A 23,330-nucleotide genomic window follows, 5' to 3' on the forward strand; every position below is an offset into this window, starting at 1 on the left:
ATGAGGCAGAGGTCTGCACTCTCGGCCTCTTTCTCTGCAGCTGGGTTGGCAGTGGGGCTGGACCAGCCAGCGGCAGCACCTGGGAGGACATCAGAGAGAGGGGGGCCCTTGACTGTCGCTCAAACACCCCTCACTGGCTACACAGGGAGCCTCAACACAGAGGGGGACGGGACCTGGCCGAAGGTCAGAGAGGGGCCGGGACATGCCTAAGTCACCCATCAAGTAGGAGGCTGAGCCACGACTAGAAGCCATGACCCAGCGTGAACCACCCTTAGACCAGGCAGGAGGGCCCCTGCTCTGGAGCCACCTCCACACTGCAGGGGCAGTGTCCCCCCACCCATGGACTGGGGAGTCTGCCGGCCAAGGGAACGTGCCCATCTGGTGCCCATACCCCTCCTTCTAGCCCACCCAGGGGTCCTGCCCAAACAGCCCTAAGCCTCTTCCAGCTCCCTCCCAGCCCACGTCACAGACGCGTGCACCCCAGGTCCTGAGGACCGACTCTTCGCGACGGTGTGGACAGAGCTTGGACGTGAAGGCTGGGCGTCCACACCTGCGTTCGAGGCCGGGGTGAGGATGAGTGGGCTGGGCATGGGAAAGGAAGCTAGGCAGACCAGAGCTCGGGCGGGCTTTCCCCACGCAGCCAGAGCCCGGCGCAGGCGCCAGGGAGTCCCAGAATTCTAAATTCGCTCCTGGCCTTCCAGGGTATTACGAAGATGTATTTAACAAGGTAGGAGGACAGAGCATATTTCATTTAACGGTTTGTTAGCTTGATTTATGACTTTTAAATATGAGACATATGGAAAATGGCCTCCGTGCGTACTCTTGCCCTGGGCCTTGCCAACGCTGGGGAGGCCTGCCAGGTTCACGCCTGCAAAGCCTTTGCCTTTTCTGCCGCCAGGATGGGCCGTGGCAGAGCACAGGGAGACACCATGCTCAGGGCAAGCGGAGGCGGTGGGCCACATGCCCTCCTGCCCCCCACTCCACCCCCACTCATCTCTCAGCCCTCAGCAAATAGGGCAGCCTTAGGAAATGGACCCTGCCCCTCGCGTCTATGGAGCCCTTTGTCAAGTGCAGAGTGCTCGCCCAGGAGCCCTTTGGTGTTACACCCTTGTGAGGTGGGCAGGGTCCCGAGGGTCAGAAGGAGACTGAGGCTCAGAGAAGTTAGGGAACTGCCCAAGGCTGCAGAGCTTGGTGGTGGGAGATCTTGAATCTGGGTCTTCTGCCCTCCAGTTCAGCACTCCTGTCCTCTGCCATCGTGTACGTTCAGTCTGTCAATGCACGCTTTCAGTGATAGCAGAGGGGGAGGCGGCAGCCCTGGGCCCTGTCCCGAGAGCACATTGGCAGGTGAAGCAGATGCCACCCGGCTGGCCCTGCTGGCTCCCTGCTGCCAACCCCAAAGAGGCCGAGTTCAGAGGAGCAGCTGAACTTTCCCGAGATTATCCAGACAGAGCCTGCCCTCCAGCCCCTGGGATTCTTCCAGCTCTAATTACCAGGCTCAGGATACAAACGGCTGGGGGCCTGGCAGAGCCCCCAGCGGGAACCGATGCCCATTAACAGTGGCAGCAGGAATCACAGGCCTGCACAAGGGTACAGTCTAACCAAACCTGCCGGCAGCAGCTGGACTGGGGCAGCCACAGGGGCCAGCCGGGTGGTGTGGTCCCCTGGGACTCTGCAGAGAGGGAGGGTGCACAGTGAGGAGGAAGGAAGACAAGCATTTTGGCGGGGGAGCCCCACGTCTCCCTCCTCCCCCTGTTCCTTCTCTCTCTGCTTTCTCTTCTCATGCAGCTCAGCACTCCTTCAGTGCCAGACCCGGCGTCAGGGCTGGGACTCCACGCTCAGCAGGCAGGTCCTCAGTTCCTGTTCCTCAGTGTCCAAACCAGCATCACATCTCTGGGACTCTGTCTCCAAAATGATTTCCAAACTCATTCTTGCAAGGCTTCATGGGGCAGTGCTGGCCCGCATGCATGGTCTTTGCTGGAACTGCCCAGAGTTGGCCCACGGCAGAGACGGCCCACCTTTCAGCAGAGCAGGTCCCGGGCCTGTCACTCAGGCATCACCATAGTCTGGCCTCAACTTGCCTTTCTGGCCAACTCTCCCAGCCCGTCCCCCTCCCTGACCGCTCGCTGGTCCCCAGCAGGCCTCTCAGACCGGTCAGTGTCCCTCCTTATTCTGTGTCTCTGGCTTAGACCACCTCCTGCCTCAGCCTGTTGGGATCCAGCTTCACCCTCAAGGGCTGGGCATAAGCATCACCGCCTCTGATGCCTCTGGTGAGGCCCTGCTCTGGGGACAATGCTGTACATTTGTTTGTTATGCCACGTGGACCAATTAGCTTTGCCACCAGGAGGTGGGCTCACTGAAGCCAGGCCTCTGCCTTAGTCGTCCTCTGCACCCCTCATAGCCCATAACACGGCATAGGTACTTTTTTGTGAGTGTTGGCTGAGGGCAGGAGGGAGGGAAAATTAACATTGACCCGCATATGAGTTTCCTGTGGCTGCTTTAACAAATCAGCACAAACTCGGTGGCTTAAAACAATAGAGAAATTTCTCTCACAGTCCTGGAGCCCAGAACGCTGAAATCGATATCACCGGGCCAAAATCAAGGTGTGGGCAGGGCTGTACTCACTCTGGAGGCCCCAGGGAAAGACCCGTTCCTTTCCTCTGCTACCTTCTTGCGGCTCCTGGCGTTCCTTGGCTTGTGGCTGCATCATTCCAATCTGCAACTCTCTGCCCCATCTTCACATCACTTCTGTGTGTGTGTGTGTGTGTGTGTGTGTGTGTGTATCAAGTCTCCCTCAAGCTCTCTCTTGTAAGGATACATGTGACTGTATTTAGGGCCCACCCAGATAATGTGAGGTAATCTTCCCATTTCAAGATCCTTGACTTAATCACATCTACAAGGACCCCTCCCCCCACTTTTTTTGGTCGTATACGTAATGTGCCCTGGTTCTAGGGATTAGAATGTGGATATACCACAACCTGTTTCAGGGTTTCAACTTTGTAGTTGTTCAGATTTCTGATCCATAACCCCTGGGGCTTCTGGATCTGGGAGGCATTCATTCAATTGTGACCACAGGTGATACCATTTCTAGACCCCCAGGGGCATGTTGACAGCATTTGGAGAAACAAGCTGAGCAAGGTTTTAGGCGAATCGTTTATCCTGCTTTTGTATCGCTGAGGCTGTTACACAGCGACGGTCTGTTTCGCTATATGGAACAGTCCTCCCTCCTCGCCTGGCAGTGAATCCCGAGGGAAACTGAAATCTTCTGAGCTGTTTTTCCTACCCTAGGTTTTGGGAAACATTTGGCTGCCCCCGCTTCCATTTATAAAGGAGGCTTCCATGGATAAGGTCTGCTTTTAGGACAAGTTGAGGAGGGATCATGTCCAGGGAACACTTGGGCAGTTGAACTTTGGGGCCTGGAAAAATCGTACATTTTTCCGTACTGCCAGCTTGGTGGCTTGGACTCTTGTTTATTTCGAATTTGACTCCACCATCAGGGGTTGTCTTCCCTTTCTGGTTCCAGGGTGTTTTCACACCCGCAAAACAGGGCTACTTGGTTTTCTCTAGGATTAGTAGATTCAGTTCCTGTGGCTCTGCCAACCCCGCGTAGCCCTTTGCTTCGTCGATTAAAGCAAGTGCGGCACATCACGTCAGCTCAGAGTGGAGACAGTTTTCAGGTTTTATCTTCATCAAATGCCAAAAGTTTTGCACCAAAGATTCCATAGTGTCTTGAGCAGTGTAACTAGTTGATTCCCGCCTGAAGATATTTGCACAACCTAACGGATATCGACATGGCATTTGAAACTCTTAAAAATTCTAGGCTGAGGGAAAGAAAGGGGCGTTCACTGCCCTTTGGCTTCAGTGAGTCTAAGAAGGAAAGTAACCAACTATCTTTGAGATGAACCTGGGCGCCCCCATGTATCCTTTACTGGACTCCTCTTTGGGGGCTTCAGGCCAGAGTGCCAGGAAATCCTGTCGTGTTTGCCTTCCCTGGGCTGCAGCAGACGAGCAGCTGTTTGATGGGAGGCTCTAGAAGGAGCCTGGCAGGCTCCTCTGCCCTGGGCGCCCTACTTGCCATGGATTGGTGTACATCACTTCTAGATGCCATTCAGTTAAATTGCTCAATCAACTGATGGCTTTCTTGAAGAAGTGGGAGGTGAGGGTGAGGGTGGAGCAGACCCCTGAGGCCAGTGAGGCCGTCTGGGCAGGCACAGGGCCCCGGATTCCAGCAGGAGGAATGACGGCACCTGCTCCCCTCACACGGGCAGTTTCCTCTGCTTAGCGCGCTCAGCCCCCTCTGCTGCTGCCGCTGCTGCCGACTGGCCCAGCCTGCCTGGCTCCCTCTCGCCCCCGTGGTTTCACCTCCTCAGAGGGGCCTTCCCCATCACCAAATATGTGTTAGTTTCCTCGCTTCTGTGATGAGTTACCACAAACTAGTGACTAAAAACAATGATAATTTCTCATTTTACGGCTCTGGAGGTCGGGAATCCAAAATGGGTCTCCCTGGGCTGAATGCCAGGTGTGCCTTCTGGAGGCCCCAGGGGAGAATTGTTTCCTTGCCTTTCCCAGCCTGTAGATACTCTGCATCCCTTGCTTTGGGGCCTCACGTTGGGCTGAGTCTTGATCGTGCCTCCATATTCCAGGTTTGCTCTCTCCTGGCCCCCTCTTCCCGTTAGAAAGACCCTTGTTGTTTTATTGGACTCACCTGCTTAATCCCGGATAATCTCCATATCTTCAGGTCAGCTACCTTAATTCCCCCTTTGCCATATAACCTAACACGATCCTGGGTTCCAGGGATTAGGACGTAGACATCTCTGGGTGATGGCGGTGTTATTCTGTCCGCCACACCATCTGAACCAGAACCCCATCACGCCCCTCTCAAAGCATCCTGTTCTTTTCATTTGTGATACTAAGCACAATGGAAGGGATTTAATTAGCGGTTTACTCCTTCCTCATCCAGTTTCCTCTCAGGTCTATACAGTACAGAAGGGTCATACAGCACACAAGGTTCTGTCTGTTTTGTTCACCGCTGTGTCCCTGGTTCCTGGCAGAGTGCCTGGCCCGTAGCAGCACTCAGGCAACAGTAGATGAGATACAAAAGGTGGTGGAGAGGGGTGGTGGTGGCGATGAGGGCTGGGCTGCCAGGGAGAGCTCAGCCCAGTGCTGGAACACTGCAGCCAAGGAGGCTGGGCTGCCCGAGGGCCCGCACTGGCAGCCACGTGGTGAAGCAGGGAGACTGAGTGGTTAAGAGCATGGGCTCTGGAGCCAGACTGCCTGGTTTTGAGTCACCGTCCTGCTTCTTACTAGCTGTGTGACGTGGGGCAAGTTACGTAACTTCTCTAGACCCTAGTTTCCTCCTCATCTATAAAATGGGAATGATGATGATAATGAGAATGAGATGTACATGTAAATGATGTACAGTTGGCTCTCTGTATCTGTGGGTTCTGCATCCATGGGTTCAACCAACCATGGATAGAAAATACTTGGAAAAAGATTCCAGAAAGTTCCACAAAGCAAAACTTGAATAGTGTCAGCAACTATTTACATAGCACTTATATTGGAATAGGTGTTACAAGTAATCAAGAGATGATTTAAAGTATACAGGAGGATGTGTGTAGGTTATATGCAAATATTACATCATTTTATAGAACAAACTTGAGCATCTGTGGATTTTGGTATCCGAGGGGGTCCTGGAACCAATCCCTGGCAGATACTGAGGGACGGCTGTAATAAATGTAAAAACTCTTAGAACTTTGCCTGGCACGTATTAAGTGCAATGTAAGCATTAATTATTATTATTATTCATGATTGCTGTTATTTATACAGGGGTCTGAGCTGGGTGCGGTGGTAAGGAGAGAAGCCTAGCAGGCATGCCTAAAGCTGGCCTGGCCCGGCTGGCATCAGATCAAGAGTTCTCCAGCAGAGCCCACAGCCCATGGATCCCATAGATCAGTGGGAGATCCAGTTAGAGAAGAATCCAGTCACAAACAAGAGCATTGCCAAGCAGGAGTAGGGCAGACTCTGAGTGCCAGGCCTGGAGAAAACGGAGAGGCACCTGGGGTTGGTCCAGTTGAGAAAGGTGTCCTGGTAAAGAGGGCCATGAGCTGGGCTGTAACCGGAGTATCCTTGGCCGTCTGAAGAAGAGGGTGGGGCAGGGGGCTGAGAGTGGGTCCCGCCAGCGACTGGAGGGGGTTCACGTGGGCGGGAGCATGGCCCAGCCAGCCCAGCTGGGTAAGTGGGGTTGACAGGAAGGGGAGATGGTTGAGGAGGAGGCCGGGGGCCAACAAGGTTAGGATCTGAACTTGTCAACTTTGGAGACCAAGCAGACATCCTGGTGAGGTGCTCTGCAGACAGGTGGTGAAGCAGATCAGGAGCACAGGGGCAAAGTCTGCTCAGAGAGAGACGTGGAATTGTCCCAAGAGAAGTAGGGGTCCCGTGGAAGGAGTGTGGCTTCGGCACTGATTAGCTGTGGGACTATGCATGAGCGCTGTGACCTCTCTGAGCTGCCCTGCCTGCTGTTTTGGAGGAGCATTTGAAATGAAGGTTTGCAGTTACTGAGGCACCAGCCGTGTCAGGTAGAAAGGGTACTGAGGTCTGGAGGGGAGGAGAGGAGGGCTTCTTTTGTCTGTCTGTAGCAAGCCCCTCCCTGACTGAGCATTGCTTGCTCTGTGAAAGGCCTCTTGAGGGGTGGGGGCCCGGCACCAGGCGGGGAGGCAGAAGCTTGGATTCTGGCTGAGCTCAGCCAGGGCCTCACCCTGTGGTCTGACACGCCATTTCCACTCTCTGGGCCTCGCTCAGCCTGTAGAGCAGGGACCATACACTCTGCACAGTTCCATAGGCATGGCCGGGACCCATGGATGGGAGTCAGAGGGACACCTTCTTCAGCCTTGTATAGAGAACCTTCTCCAAAATTAGAACTGAAGGTATGGGAATGGGCAGGCTTGGGAGGGGCCAGCAGAAGCCAGGGAGGACTTGGCAGAGGGGCTGGAGCATCAGGTAGGAGACTGGATCAGTGCTTTGTCCCCAAGTGCCTCCCCTGGCCCAAGCATCAGAGTGTTTGCTTAGGGGATGAATGGCCTTTGTTTTTAGGTCTTACTTCCCCCTAACCAGGGCTCCTGCTGGTCCTGTGGCCTGGGCACTTTCCAAGCTCCCTCCACACCTTTCCAAGCCTGCCCTGGGCTCGTGGTGCACACCTGTTGCTCGTTCCTGACTCTTTGCTGCCCTCTAGTGGCCTCCAGTCACTCTGCCACACCGGGAACGTAGACCCCAAGGAATGACAGGCACAGCTAGGATGAAATGGCAGGTGGCCATTCATTTGTCCATTCATTCATTCTCAGACAGTTCCTGAGAGACACTGGGTGCCCGTTCCGGGCTAGGTGTGGTGTTACAGACACAGCCCCTGCCCTCAGGGAGCTCAAAGTCCAGTTGGGGAGACAGATATAAAAAAAAATCATCCCTGCATGCTGTGTTTAGAGCTAAAATCTAGGAATGTGCTGAGGAAATAAAGGAGAGAGACTGCTAGGTCTGCTGGGGCAATGGGGCGGAGTAGGGGAAATCAGGGAAGGCTTCCCCGAGAAGGTCATTTGAGCTGCACATTGAAGGGTGAGTTTGTCAGTCTGAGAAGTTGGAGGGGCATTGCTGGGTGAGGGACTATGTGTAAGAAGACCCAGAGCCTTAACCCCTGGAAACGTCTGTGGCACAAAGTGCTGCAAACAGCAGCCTTGACAGATGGCAGGCTTGGCCCAGGAAGATCTGGACCTGAGTCAGAGGCAAGGCTGCTGTGATTTCGTAGAATGGAGAATGAGGGGTTTGGAGTGGCCTGATCTGTACAGTGCATGTGACTAAAGCCCCATGTGAACCCTGCATTGAAGTGACACTGGGACTGGGGAGAAACTTCACGTGGGCTTTATGAGTGCTTTGCCGCATTGGGGAAGAAAAGAATTGCAAAAGCAAAGGCTCAGAGATGGAAAGCACGCTGGGGCATGAAGGTCCTACTGGAACTTAGGAGGCTTGGGTTTTGATTCCAGCTGCCAGACACTCACAGTGTGACCTTGGGATGTGGTCTTGGGACTTCCTGCTTTCTCTTAAAACAGGAGGCAGGGGGTGAGAAGATTGAATTAGATGCTCTGTAGGGGGCTTTCTGGTCCTGCCACACAAGGGCTTCTAAATCTGTGATGTCCCTGCCTGCTGGTATCACCCCTCAGCTGAACTGGAGGGCTCCCGAACCTTGCCACCTCTGTTTGACGTGGGCAGCAATTTCCCTTCCAGTTTCCATTCAGCTCTGGGGCTGGGACATGCTAACGCAATGGCCCCTGGGCTATCATATATAATTGGGTAATCACTTCCAAGGAGTGGAGCTGAAGGAAGGGTGCCTCAGAATATGCTAATCCCATACACCCATAGCTGTGTCCCCTAACACTGCTGTGACAGGCGAGGAAGGCCTTCAGGGCATCCCACCTGGGATGGGTTCTTACAGACTTTGGAGTCTAGAACCTCAGGGCAAGAGAGGCAGCAAAGATGACCATGATTGTTCCCTCATCTAAGCAGAGCGTCCCTTTGGGGAGCACGGAGGTGGGAGGCAGGGCACCTCAGCCTTTTCTCACACACGTCAGGCCCATGGCAAGGACAGGCTGCCCAGGAAGTGGCCACAACTGGGGGAGCTCAGAGCGGGCACTGAGGACACCTTCACCTCCTCTAGGCTACTCTGGGTCCCACCCTTTTGTTAGTTTCCCCATGTCTGCTCCATCCATTCATCCATCCGTCCATCCATCCATCCATCCATCCATCCAATCCACCCCCCACCCCATCCTTCCTTTCCTCTTCCCTCCCTCCCTTCCTTCCTTCCAACATTTATTGACCATCTACATGTGCCGGGCATAGCCTAGGGATGTGAGGGGGAGAGCCATGCCCTTGTCCATGGGACATGGACATGAAAAATTCTCAGTCTATAGTGCATACAGGCGAGTCAGTAGGGTCTATGGGGACAGGGGTGGCAACAGGTAACCCCAGGGACTCTGGGAGCACAGAGCACAGAGAAGGGGGATCCAGCCTAGAATGGGGATGTCTGGCATAGAAGGCTCCAGAATTTCCCTATGGAGGGGTTTGTTAGGGGGCGGTGGGCATGTCTGAAGCAGCTTTTGCATAGAGTTTTGCTAAAATTGAGCAGACACCATTGTCCACATCAAAGAATGGGGAGACCAGGGGCAGAGCTAAAGCTTCCCAGTGGTGCTGCCCTGGGTCAGGGGAGGAATCTAGGAAGAGGCGATTCTCAGGCTTGATGTTGTTGGAGCAGCATGTTAGCTGGTGGGAGGTGGAGTGAGGAGGGGGAAATGAATGCTTCAGTCTGGGGCAGGGATAGTGAATATAAAGGTTCTGAGGCATGCTTAGCTTCTGTACATACTGGAGTCCTTCCAAAAACCAAACCAAATCTATTGGGGTCATCTTTGTTCTCCACTGGAATCTGCAGCCCTTGTCTCTAAAACTTCATCAGCTGTCAGCCCTCAGCTGGATGGACTGCCACCACTAAGCCTGTGGGTCACTCCACCTGCGACGCTTCTCTCCTGAGAACTTCTGGCAGCCCCCAGAGCTCTCGGGGGCAGGGAGAGCAGTGGGGCTTGGCTCCTGGCCTCCAAAAGGAAAATGCTTTGGAATAAAGCCTAATTACCTCCGTCCATAAGTTAATTCCACCAACAAGCCTGGCCTCAACACACAAGGTGCTTTACAGTCTATAAGGGAGGCATGCCTGTCACCCCCAGTGGCAATTTGAAAGCACCTTTGAAAAAAAGTTTTTATTTATTTATTTTTGGCTGCGTTGGGTCTTCGTTGCTGCACGTGGGCTTTCTCTAGTTGAGGCGAGGGGCTCTCATTGCAGTGACTTCTCTTGTTGCGGAGCACGGGCTCTAGGGTATGCGGGCTTCAGTAGTTGAGGCACACAGGCTCAGTAGTTGTGGCTTGCCGGCTCTAGAGCACTAGCCAGTAGTTGTGGCTCACGGGCTTAGTTGCTCCGTGGCATGTGGGATCTTCCCGGACCAGGGCTCGAACCCGTGTCCCTTGCATTGGCAGGCAGGCGGATTCTCAACCACTGCACCACCAGGGAAGTCCTGAAAGCACCTCTGAGGTTGGAATGTTTATCCCCATTTCAGAGGCAAGCGAGCTGAGTTCAGAGAGGTGCCGTGCCTCACCAGGGTGCACAGACAGTCAGGGGAGCAGCTAGGCCTGGTGCCTGGAACTCTGGTTCCGAGTTTACCCAGCCCCTGGTGCCCATAGAGAGTGAGAGGGAATGGGCTCTGGGCCCTGGAAAAGGCCTTGGTTTCCTCGGTCCTCCCTCAGGGCTGTGGATGGCCTTCCTGACCCAGAGATCTTTTATGGCTTGGGAGAAGTCCTTCCCAGCTGGGACACCCGGGGACCACACTTCAGGTTCCAGTACGTCCCCTTCTACTGCCCATCTTCACCTGTCCACGTCTCAGCCATCCTCCTAGGCCCCGGTCAAGTGCTCTCCTTCACAGGAAGCCTACGCCCCCCACCCCGGGGCTCATCTCTCCCCTGAGCAGCGCCAGGGCACTGCCCGTGGTCCGCCTCGCTCAGAGCTGGAGTGACCGGGCTCTCCCAGCTCCTGGTTGCTCCTCTTGCAGTCCTCCACCTGCCCAGCCCCTGCACACAGTAGGCGCTCCATGGATATGGGTGGGATGTATCTGAATCGGGCACGTGCCCCCCCGACCTTGTCTGGTCCAGAGTCGGGGACTTGGGGCCCGACTGTATAATTAAACGGGGCTTCAGCTCGACTTACACACCCTGGCTCGCTCTTCCCATGTTTGCTCTGGCTCCTCACTGGAAGACGCTGAGACAATGGCCCTTGTTACCCTCTGTTTGAGTTATTTATTTTTTTCACTTTTGCCTCCTTCCCCTCTCGGGGGACTCGCCTCTCGCCCTCATCCCTCATGTTTTCCCTTTCACTTGACTGTCACTCTCATTGTCCTCCCGGGGCCGGGAACGCAGGGTGACAGGCAAGGGGAGCCCAACCGGGCCGGGGAGGCTGGAAATATAGTCATTAATGGGACCCGAGAAGCCCAGATGTCCTCCCTGAATGCGGGTAATTTGTTTTTAATGAAAAACCACGCGGTGACCCTGAACAAATGAATTTTCTTTATAAGGAGTCTATGTGCAACGGCACAGATAAAGGACCCGAATCAGGGAGACTTAGATCCAGGGCTGAAAGAAAGAGAGAAAGAGAGAGGGAAGGAGTGGGAATGAGAGCAAGACATAAAAGAGGGGGGAAAGGAAATTTTAAGATGACAACTGTGTTATCATGTCCTTCTGTCTGAAGTGCAATCCCAGGTCACACATGCCTTGGGCATTGTCCTGCCAGAGCAGGATGCGTGACAGTTGTGGCCATTTTGAGGTCTTGTTCACAGCAATGAGAAGAACATGAACCACCATCTGGACAGATCTTTACAAAGTACAAGCCTTTTTCTTGTGTGATCTCAGCAGGTCCCCACCATAGCATCAGGAGGGCATGGTTTTTAGCCCCATTTCACAGAGATGAAAACCGAGGCTAAGGTCACACAGCTAGCGAGCGGTCGGGTCCAGATGACAAGGGAAGGACTTTGCCAATTTGGAGTTTGACTCTTAGAAACACAGTGCTTTCTCTGGCAGGACCCAAGAGAAGTGTGCTGCACGGGCAGCTCTGAGATAAGGGGAGGTCCCGGGTCTGCACTGAGGAGTATTGGATTGAAGCAGATCCCCACAGCCGCAGAACTCTGTGAATATGCAGACTTTCTGAGAGTACTTTGGGTGGGGGGTTCCTAGAAAGAGAACTCCCCAGGAAGGAGTCGGAGCCGTTTGCAGAAATGGCTGCAGGAGAATTGGAATCTGGACAGCAGCTGTGTATCACCTACCACCACCCAGGACCCTAGGAGGGGAACGTAGAGCAGGTACCTGGGGGCAGCAACAAAGGTACTGGTTCAGCAGAGGCCCTGCCCGTGGCGTTGGGGGGATCTGCCCGCGGGCAAAGCACTGCAGGCAGCTAGCACAGGTCTAGGTTGGGGTGCAGCTGTGGGGTGTTGGGTGCGGATCTGTTCTAACACATGCCTCAGAGAGGGCTGGAGATGGCCCTTGTACACTCTATAGCTACTTCTCCCTTTGCCAGGGATGGACAGGGCTGGACTGACCTTAGAAATCAGCAGGGGAGTGTGCAGATGAGGTCAAGGAAAGGACTTGTTCAAGGTCGTACAGCAAGTCAGAGGAAGAGCCAGGCTGGCTTTCTTTCTGTGGCAGCAGCCTGTCCTTTTGTCCCCCCTTGGGCTGGTGGGAAATACCACACCCTCTCGTTCTTCACCGAAGCAAAAAAAAGGAAGCTTTGTGTCTCCTGACTTCATGCAGGCCTGGCATTCCTGGGGTGGTCCCTGGGTGACCCGGCTTCTAGAACAACTCAAAGCACGACTCTCGCTCCACCCACCCCAACCTTCTCATGTTCTTCCTGAGCCCAGATCTTCCCCAGGCCCTACCTGGTCAGCTGCAAGAGCATCTCCTGGGATGCAGGCTGTGCCCGTCCCCAGGCCGGTCAGAGCTTCAGCCTGGGGCCATGCTGAGATCCTGACTCCCCCTGCTCTCAGCTTTCCCCACAGAGTCAGGCAGCTGGATGAAAAGAAATGATTGTTTTCTTTCCTGGGTTCAGTTTCCCTCTGGAAGTTGTGACCCAATTAGAAAATCAGACAAATAGAAAAATCTGGCCATGACCCCACCTGCGGTTCTAAAGTCTCGGCTCACATTTAGGTCCCTGCCTCCCATACACCCCTCCGAGAGCCGAGAGCCGGGCCGGCTCAGGCTTCCTCAGCCACCTGGAGCAGACCTTCCTCAGTGCTGCGCTCCTCCGTAACTGATGATTTTTTCCCCACTGACTTCCAAAATGGATTTGAGGCAGCCTCTTGACCTTTCAGTAACATCAGCCCGAACCTGAAATCCCTGTCATGAAATCAGAGGACTGCCAGTAGGTCACAGGCAGAGGCCCCGGAGGGAAGCAGTGGGCCCCGCCCACAAGTGCACTGGTTTTTAATAGGGTCCCACCATCCAGCTTTGTGGTCGCCCCGCCCTGCGGCTGGAGCTACCCACTCCGAGCTGCTGGGAGCAGGGAGCTCACTTTCTTGGAAAAGGTTTCTATCTGGATACATTCCAGAGCATGCTTCCAAAAACATACTTTTAATCAAAAAGAAGGTCACCAGAAAAACTGGGACAAATTGTGACTGTCCAGCAGTGGACAATTATAAATGCCAGGAGGGGTTGCCAGTTGGCAAATAAACTCCTCCGGTGAGGTCTTGGATTAATTACATCACCAGTGAGTTGACCGGGGTCTTTCTTAATTGTCCTCATTTGTGGGATAAGTTCTGGCCTTCCTCCATTCCTTCCTTCCTTCCTTCCTCCATTCCTTCCTTCCTTCCTTCCTCCCTCCACCTCTTCCTTCCCTCCTTCCTTCACTACCTCCCTCCCTAACCTTCCCCCCTTCCCTTATTTCCTCCTCTCTTTCCTTCCTCCCTTCCTCCTTCCTTCACTTACTCTCCCATTCATTCACTCATTCATTCATTCATCAGACAATCCCTGAGCTCCTCCTCATGGGTGCTGAGCCCAGTTCACAGAGTGGATACAGAAATCATTGAATTTCTCAAGACCTCAGAGCATCTATGAGGAGAATCACCCATGTTACCTGCTCAGAATGGAAAGAAACCAGCTTGAATGTAGCAGGTTCGTGGGACCACTAGGCCCAGGGACTACGCAGGGACTCCTGGGGGACAGGAGGGTGGGGTTTGGGGGATGCAAGGCTGGACTGCAGACAGGAAGGGATCCCCTGGCCTAAGGCCGTTTCACCCTGGGACTCCGCGAGAGGCTCCCATGGAAGCCTGGCCCCTCGGAACCTCCGTCCCTGAAGCGGGTGCCAGGCCCATGTGTACAAACAGGGGTTCAGTATTTAAGAGCGGGGAGGAGCAGGGAGCTGCCCTGAATGGCTGCCTGCTTTGGAAATTTCTATGCATTTGTAATAACAAAATTACCATAATTTGCTCGTTAACGCAGCTAGATCAGTCAAGCATTGTTCCAGCGCGGGCAGGGAGGCCGCGGCGCCTCTCTCTGCACACTCTCCACACCCCAGCCAGCCTGCCAGCCCGTTAGAGCGCTGGAAATTAGCATGCAAATGGTCCTAATTCGGTGGGCGAGCTGTCAGGCAGTGCCTCTCCGGCCTCGTCTCTGTGAAGGCCCTGACAGCCCGGCTCCGGCGCCGGCCCGCCCTCCTCACTCCAGCCAGGAGGGGCTCCGAGGGGCACATCCAGACTGACAGCTTGGCGGCCTCCCTCCCTCCGTCAGCGCCATCAGGCCTGGCGGCAGGCTCCCCGGGGAGCAGGCAGGGCCTGCCACCATGCCGGCCAGCCGGAGGAAGCGAGGAAGCGGGCAGGCTGCTGGGGGAGGCCGGCCGGTGCTCAGCTCCACCAGCCTTGACTGGATGGAGCCGCGGGGCAGCGTGAGGGTGGAGTGGGGCCCCCTGACCCGGGGCCCAGGGAGCCTGTCAGTGGGTGGGTTCTGCGAGTGGCCCCGTGGGGACCCTGGGGCACTTTCTCCCACCTGCACACCTGTAAGCAGCAAGTCCAAGTCCTGCCTCGCTCTCCCTTCTTTGTCTCCCAGGCCTGACTTAACACATCCCTCTCAGCCTTCGCGTGCCTGGAACATCTCTGTCCAAATCTATGCGTGGAATTCCTCCAGCTGGGAGGGAGATTTGGGGGAGGCTGAGAAGGTGTGTGGGGTGTCTTGGACGCCCTGGCCCAGGACTCGGCACCCGTGGCCTCAGTCCTGCCTCCAGTCACCTTCCCCACTCGGCATCTTTATGGTGGAGACATCTTTATGGTCTTCCTCCAAGGGCTGTCGTGAGCATAAGAGAAGAAGGCCCTGCTTTCTAGAAGTAGCTGACATCTAGTGAGAACGTCTGTGGGCTGGTCATTTCCCAGCCTGCTTGCCCTTCACAGTAACCTCACCAGGTTGGTGTTGATGGTACCCCATTTCCCTGCCAGCGGAGGAGGCTGAGGCCTCAGCTCACACAGAGTAACTTGCCCAAGTGGCAGGGCCAGGGTAGAGTCCAGTCTTGATTGCTCAGAGCCCTTTTAACAAGAGAAAAGGCAGGACCCTGAAAGCCAGATCATGCTTCTGCCTCGACAGTGAAAGGCGTGATGACACCGCCTTGCAGGCAACCTGTGCCTCTTAACAGTGCTTGGCACATTCTTAGTACTAAATAACTGTGGGCTGAACGAAGAGAACCCAGGTGGCCCAGGTTTGACAGTCTTTGGGATCCACTGTATCCACCTTTGTGTTCTCCTCCTGACCTGTGACAGCAGAGTGAAGAAGCTACATCAGGAGAGAGAGAGGGGAAGCCACAGAACTTATCTTGTAGTTTCCCCCAGGCTGTTTCTCAGGACCTTGCTCCTTCCTCCTGGTGGGTGGATGCAGCCCCACTCCAAGATTCAGGGTATGGCAAGTGGAGAGGGGGCTGGATTTCAGTCCCCGCATGCCCAATTAGCTTGTTGCTCTTGTGCAGTGAACAACCTACTCATCCCTACAGGGCTGTCCTTCCCCTTTGTCTGTTTTAAGGGAATCTTATTAGAACTCTTTAGCCTTCAGATAAACGGAGAGGTGAGAGAGACTCTGAGAAACTCAAAACCCCAGCTGGCTGCTGGCTGTCTGGGGGGCAAAGGAGGCTCACGAGCCTGAGTGTCTGCTGCATCACAGCACCACCCAGCACAGAGCCTGGCACAGGGCAGACGCTCAGTGAAGGTTTGAGAAGCCACATTTAATAATGTGTGGACCAAGAGAGGAAGTGAACACACAAACACGTGCAGGGGTGAACTAAAAGCCATCCATCCTGCTTACCTCAGGCCAAAGACTTTAGCCATGGGTGGCTTTTCCTTTCCACCTACTCTTTGGTTTGTTATTTGGGGGCTACGGTGTGAGCCTGATGGAACTTTAGGTCTCCAGGTAGCGACCTCTCAGTAGCTGCTGCTGGGCTGTTCAGCACATATCTTGGAGAGGACTAGCTCCCCAGACACAGAATCCCAGGCTAGGAGGACAGCTCAGGACATTCTCATCCAGGGACCCGGGCACTTCCGCAATTCCCTGGATGAGACAGGATGAACGCTTGCAAACTTCATTTCTGCTGGAGGAGGAATTGCCCAGGCTCCCCCTAGTGGAGAATCGGGACACATCGCCCTCCTGCCTGTGGCGTTCCTGGTGTGGGCAGGACAAGCAGGACCGCCCCGCCGCCACACCCCTCCTCAGTTTACCCGCAGTTGGTACATCCACACTCTCACAGAATCCTCACCACAAACCCGTGGGTGCCCTTGGTTATCACTTTTGTTATAGGCTCAGTGAGAGGAGGGGGCTGGCCCAGCGCCATGCTGAGCCAGGACTGGAATCCAAGGTGCTCCCCTCTACCCAGCCGTCCATATCTGGCCTCACCCTATGAGTGTCCTTGGCTTTGGCCAGCTGACCACCTACTTGCATGGCCACACAGCCTGGCCCTTCCCAGCCCCATAGCCTTAAGCTCCAAATGGCCGGAGGTGCCCACTCTGTGGGTAGGTCAGTCTTTCAGTAAATATATGCAGAATCCTCCTTACTGGTCTCCCCAGTGCCACCCGTGCCCCCTTGAGTCCGTTCTCACCATAGCAGCCAGAGTGAGCTTGTTACAATCTGAGTTTGGTCATGTCCCTCTTTTGCTCACTCAGAGTAGAGGCCAGAGTCCTTACCTGATCTTCCCCTTCCCACTTCCTTCCTTGACCTCATCTTCTGCCTGCCCCCCCCCCCAACTTTTCCCCTCCAGCCTCACAGATCTCCTCACCGATCCTCCAACACACCACCCACTCTCCTGCCTCAGGGCCTTTGCACCTGCCGTTCCTTCTGCTCAGAGTGCTCTTCCCATAGATATTCACGTGGTGACTCTCACTTCCTTTGCCTCTTTATTCGAAGGTCACCTTTTTGGTGAAGCCATCCCCAGCCACCCTCTCACCTCCTTATGTTTTCTCCTTAACACACACTCTATGCTTTGCTTTTTCCTATTTATTATCTGTTTGTACCACTAGAATATAAGCTCTCCGAGGACAGGGACATTTGTTTTGTTCACGGCTGTATTCTCAGTGTCCAGAGCAGTGCCTGGTATCCAGTAGGCACTCAGCCAACATCTGCTGAATGAATAGGCGGATGAAGCATTGACCGTCTGCTGTGTGCCTGGCATCAAGGTAGACACACACCAGGTCTCCCCGGCACACCTGGGGGCTCCCCCACCTCGCCCTGCATTTATTCCCTTAGGAAGCTTCTTCACTCTTCCTTCCTTGGCCCCCAAACACATCTCCCCTCCCCTCTCCCAGGTCCCTCCCCACAAAGCTTCATCTCAGCCAGGTCTGTGGGCGGGTCACAGAGAACATGGATGAAAGTGTCAGTTGAATTTAAGAAAGAAGAGGACTCCATTGGCACAGCAAACTTCAGGGCTGATTTTCTCACCCATGGGGAAACTGAGGCCTGGACTGGGGAAGACCCTTGCTCCAGTGAGTTTGTGGTAGAGACGGGACCTCACTGGGGCTCCTGCCTCCGGTCCAGCCTTGACAGTTGTGAGAATTGGCCTGAGGGGTGTCCTGATCCAGCTCCCTCCACAGAACAAGTGCCTCATCAAACTTGCCGAGTACCTGTGGCAGGTGCCCAGCCACCTGCCGGTCCACCCACACCAGCGGCCCCTCTTAGCGGTCAGCTGTGGAAGGTTAACCTTCTTAGAGGCCGGCCTTCTTAGGGGGCTGGTTTCAGAGGGCCTGGGGACTAGACACAGTGTGCCTCTGAGGATGCTGGGAAACTCTTTAACGTGGGTCAGTGCTTCTCAAACTTTACTGCACACAAACCACCTAGGGATCGTCTTCCAGAGCAGATTTGGTTCAGTAAAACTAGACTGGGGCCCAGGACGCTGCAGTTCTAACAAGCTCCCTGCTGATGCTGCTACACTCTGAGTAGCAAGTGCCTGTCCACTACTTCTCGAAGTCACTGCACGTGGAATCACCTCAGAAGTTCAGACCAATACTGACACCTGGCCCCACCCCAGAGATTCTGATTTAACTGGTTTGGGGTGTGGCCTGGCCGTCTGGATTTCCTAAAGCTCCCCAGATGATTCTAACAGGTAGCAAGGTTTGAGAACACGGGCCTGGATCACTGCACGTTACTCCTGCCCTCTGGCGCATCTCTGCTCAGGGAGAGCCCTACAACTTAAAGAGCAAGGGATTCGTTGACACGGTGAGGAAGGGTGAGGAGCTGGGAGGCTACATCCACTCCATCAGCCTTGGGAGAGGGCACCCCAAGGATTGAATGGCGGGCACAGCTACTGATGGAGAGGGGTGCCGACACCCTGAGCCCAGCAGTGGGGAGGGATGGAGAGCCCCGGAGCCCTTCCAGGCAGAGGAGTGACCAGGAGAGCTGAAGCAGCTGGATGGTCCTGCAGAGCCCCATCTTTGGCTCCGTCCTTGACCCTGACCCTGATAGAGAAATAACCCCTTCCCCTCTTCAGCCCAGCCTGCCTCTCTCCCTGTATCTGTGCGCTGGTCCCCAGCCACCCAGGACCTAAGTAATTGATGTGTGTGCTGCCCCCTCCCGCGGACCGCGAGCTCTCTTGGTGGGCAGGGACCGTGTCTGATTCATCTCTGCCTCCGGCCCCGGACCCTTGGCTCTGGGGGCGGGAAAGGTGTGTGGAATTGAGTGCGATCCTCGGGGTGCACTGTGGCTCCGGGCCGCTCTGCTGCAAGTTCCCGGCACACAGCAAAGCCTGCACATCGTGATAGTAATTGTGGAGGTAAATCTTGGCTGGTCTCCTCGCAAACACTTGGTGAGGCATTCCGTAAATCTGTCAGCAGCAACATTAAAATTTGATGGCAGGCGGCGCGGGTCGGCACTAGCACTGTGACTTCCCAGCAAGGTATGACACCGTCACCTCCCTCTCATTAGTCAGCGGCAGGACGCTCAGGCCTCCGTGCCGAGCCAGGCCCAGCCAGGGGGGAGGCGATTCTTCAGAGGAGGACCCCGGCTGCTCTGAGGGACAGGCCAAGGTCTCGGCCACGGGAAAGTAACTCAGCTTTGGGCTGACGTGAGCTGAGAGAAGGCATCCCAGGAGGCTCCGGGAATGTGCCGGGAGGTGAGAGGGCCTCTGAGTTGCAGGGGGCTGGGGCCATTTTTTGAGTCTGGGAGCTGGTAACTGGGGCTGGGGGCTTGTTCAGCTTTATAGGCGGCCTGGTGGAAATTGTCTATTTGCCCACAAAAAGACTTCAAAGAACACTTTCAAAGGGCACGGGGTTGGGCTCATCATTTAAGCAAGCAGAAGGGCGATTGAGCAGGAGTCCGGGAGAAAAAGTGTTCCTTAGTGCAGAGAGATTGGAAACCAATCTTGTCTACTTCCCACCTGCCATGGTTCACTTGGGAAAACTGAGGCTAAGTGAACGTCCAAGGCATATATCCAAGGTCGCACAGTGGTAGAGGCAGAACAAGATTGGGACCCTGACTCCTAGTTCAAGGCTTCCCCTACAATCAAGAATTTGGAGCACTTGTTGAAATATGAGAAAATCATCTGGAAATATAATTTTCATTAAAAACAAGTCCCAGTGCATCCATTTTTTCAACTGTCACACAGAGCGTGTGTTATGTGCCAAGGCCTGGGTTAGGCATCAAATAGCCCCTCACGTCTGTAGAACACTTTTTGATTCACAGAAGACTTTGAAATGCGTTGATACAGTTTAGTCCTGTGAATGCTGCAATGCCACATTGCAAATGACCTCAGGTTCAGAGAAGTAAAGTGACTCCTCCAAGGCCACTCAGCTGAGTGGCCAAGGGGTTTTGACAGAGACTGACTGGCTCCAAGCCCATGGGCTTCCCCATCGCCTCAGTTATCAACACAGAGTGGCAGCCACGGCTGCTCTCACTACCTGTGCAGAATATCAGTGCCCACCTTTTTACCATAATTTACAAAAGTCATGATGTGGGTCAGAGCTGTCCAAGGGTTTCAGGGTTTATCGGTCAATGTGCCTCATCGGCAGTTGCCTCAACGGAGCTGAAAGAGATAAGAGTCAGGCCTCTGTGGCCCATTCCACACCAGGACACATTGTGTCCTGCGGAACTGCCTCCTCGCCCGCAGGCTCCCTTCCATGGGGACAGTGGCAGTGCACTTTGATCTTCAGAATGCGGCCGGGGCTGGTGGGAGGTGCATAGGAACAGATTTCAGTAACCCACTAAATGATGGTGCTTCAAGGTCCTTCAAAGCCCAGATCACAGTCACTTCTTACAAGAAGCCTTCCTGGATACCCCAGCCAGAATAAATGATAACTTCTGCTCTGCTTCTAAGTCCTCCTCACCATTTGCTGGTGCCTAAATGCCTAGTTCTGGGTCTAAGGAAGTCTCTTAGATGCAGGGTGTGCCCTGAATACGGGGCCTGTGCACCATCCCGAGTGGGGGGAAGGGGGACCTAGCAGAGAGCTCTGAATAGAGCTACTGTGAATGCTGAATTGAATGGATAAACAGAATTCTTGTGAATTTATTAGACATCCATCACAAATGTGTGAGCTGGATTTTCTCGGGAATGCAATTCAGTGTTATTCCCACAGAATCCTGTAGAACCTGGAGTCTGGCAGTTTAGGCTTGGAATGGGGGCTTTTGGCCACCTCCTGGTCACTCAGAGAAAGTCTTCAGGTTTCCAGACCCAGCATCTTCTGAAGGCCAAATGAGTTCTCAGGAAAAAAACCTGCCCAGTTTTCCAACCCAGCTTCGGCCCCTTGGAATGCAGTCTGGTCCTGGTTTCTGAGCTGTAACTATCAGTGGTTTTTGCTCTTTCATTTTTTTAAACTTCTTTGTTCTTTTGGAGTGAGCCAACCTTGGTGCTGTCATTATGTGGCCAGGAGGCCCAGAGAGGCCTGATGGGGGTCCTGGCCCTTCAGGATGGCACCCATCCAGTGTCCCTTTCCACCTGCGGGACCTGCACCCTGGCCCCTGCAGCAGATATAGCCCACCTCTCTTTTCTGTGTGTTTTGTTGCCTTTGTCTGTCTTTCTGTCTCATGCTTCATGCCTCTATCAAAGAGCAAGGACCAGTGTTTCACTAATGCTCTGTAGCATAATTTCACGATCTGTTTCTATCTGACGTTGAAAGCACCTGGCTCAAGGAACAGCTGTCGGACACACGCAGTACTCACTCAGCCAGCATTTGTACTATGGGTGGAGCCAGGCGCTGGGGGGCAGCCGGGGCCACTGGGATCTGTCAGTCACACATGATCAGTCCTGGCTCCTGCCCTCAAGGAGAAGCCACAGACTTACCAACAGGGGAAGCAAGATAGGGTCACAACCAGCCTGAGTCTGGGCAGGAAGTGCTCTGGGCCATAGCCAGGGATCGACCCAGGGTTGGGGGCTCACGGAAAAGTGAGGACGATCAATCCAGAAAGGCTTCCTGGAGGGGGTGGTATTTGAGCTGGGTTTTGACAAGGTGAGGGATTGGACATGAGGGAGAGGAAGGTGGCATTTCAGATGAAGAGCAATGGGGCAGTGGAAGGTATGGCTGGGAAGCTCATTGGGACAGACCCTGCAGGGCCTTGAATGCCACTATGAGGCTTCTGGGCATTACCTTGCAGGCTTGGTCTTCACACATGTGTTACCTGTGGGCACTCCCAGGTAAGGGCACGCTAGAAACCAGGAACTCCCCAGTTCCGCACACATACTCACAAATCAGGTGTTGTCTTGCACCCTAGTGAGACATTACGTTGTCTTGTGCATTGTTTGCTTAAATGAGAGCACTGAGACAGAATTTTGGAATAATACCACACCAAGAGAACAGATTAAAATTGAACCAGAAGTGCTCAATGTGAGTCATAGCATAGCCATGGGTCTCACACTGAAATACCTACAGGGGCCAGGCATGTCACAGAAAGAGGGGAAATCAGCATCGGGAACTAGAGAATTGTATATTGCTTGTTCTGTAGCTGATGACACACTTTCCCCTTTAAAACACTATGCAGCCAGGGAAGAAATGCACAGTGTGGGGAATAAACAAACAAAAAAAAACCAAACAACACTGAGCAGACCAGCAATATGTTTCTGTTGGCCCCATGTGGCTCAGGGGCCCCAATCTTGCCTCTGATGGGTGGCCAGCAGGTGGGGTCTGTGCACATCCTGTGGTCTGTGTTGGAGGCGCTGTAATGTGACTGTGGCCTTGTTTCCCCTAAGTTCCCTGAAGGGGCCCTGCATTCGGGGCTTTGGAGTTGCAGACAACAGGAAGTGGGCTGAGGGCACAGCAGCCTCCTCTCTACTGGGGACCAAGTCAAGGCTCAGAATGGTCACTCCACTGCCTCATGGTGGAAGAGTTGGGACTCAACCCCGGTCTTCAGCTCCGTCTCGCTGTGCCCCTGCCAGCACCACCACCTAACTGCAAAGTCCACGGCGCTCCAGAGAAGCAGAAATGAGACATTCTGCATTCTCCCCCTCACTCTCACCCTCTCCCTTGGTTTTTCTCCTCTCTCTGTTTTTCTGAAGGGCTTCATGGCTGGCCTAGCTGGTGGGAGAAGAGGTTTTTCCCAAGAACAGATCGATGCTCTGTGTGCTGGGCTGTCCGGGCTGACAGGGCTGACCTTTACCGAGTTTGCTTGGGTTTTCCTTTCTCCGTTGGGAGCCCAGGAAGGTCTTGCTCTGGAGAGAAGACAGTTGAGAAACCTTGGCCTTCAAGGGGGCCAGATTGGGGGTGGGTGCAGGGAAGATAGGAAAGGGGGGATCTGAGCCATGAAAGCCCTTTGAGGTCAGTTATTTCAATCTCTCCCGTACACACCGCCTTTACAGATGAGAAAACTGAGTCTTGGTGAGAAGAAAAGACTTGATCAGGGTCACTCAGAGAGGCTTGACGGAGCCCCAGAATCCTGCATGTGTGTGCAGGTGCATATGGATATCTGTGGATACGTGTGTTATATATATTGTATGTACACACATATATGTGTATGTATATATCCAGTGTATATATACGTGTATATTATAATAACGTATGTGGTATATTATATAATGTGATTATATAAATAATATGTAATGTATTTGAAGGGCTGGCTGTGCCTGTGTTGGGTGCTCTGGTCAGGATCACGCTGGCCGTAGACAGTGTTGTATACGCCCAGGTACCCGCTGACCCCTGAGCCACGGGGCGTCATGCAGTTCTACAAAACCACAGGGAAGGACTGCAGACGTCTCACGGTCCTTTTCAAATCATTCCTTCTTCCTCCTCTTCCTCTGCAGAGATTTTCTCTCAAAGCCCAGTTTGAATCCT

The 23,330-nt window shown here is 54.1% G+C and overlaps 1 protein-coding gene across 1 annotated transcript in view; it reads left to right on the forward strand.

Moving 5' to 3' along the window:
* Nucleotides 1-23,330, forward strand: part of PAX5 (paired box 5) — a 185,530-nt gene that overhangs the window by 142,905 nt on the left and 19,295 nt on the right. The window lies entirely within an intron of this gene.

Source organism: Balaenoptera physalus (genome assembly GCF_965194825.1).
Source record: "Balaenoptera physalus genome assembly, chromosome: 7".
Taxonomy (NCBI): Eukaryota; Metazoa; Chordata; class Mammalia; order Artiodactyla; family Balaenopteridae; genus Balaenoptera; species Balaenoptera physalus.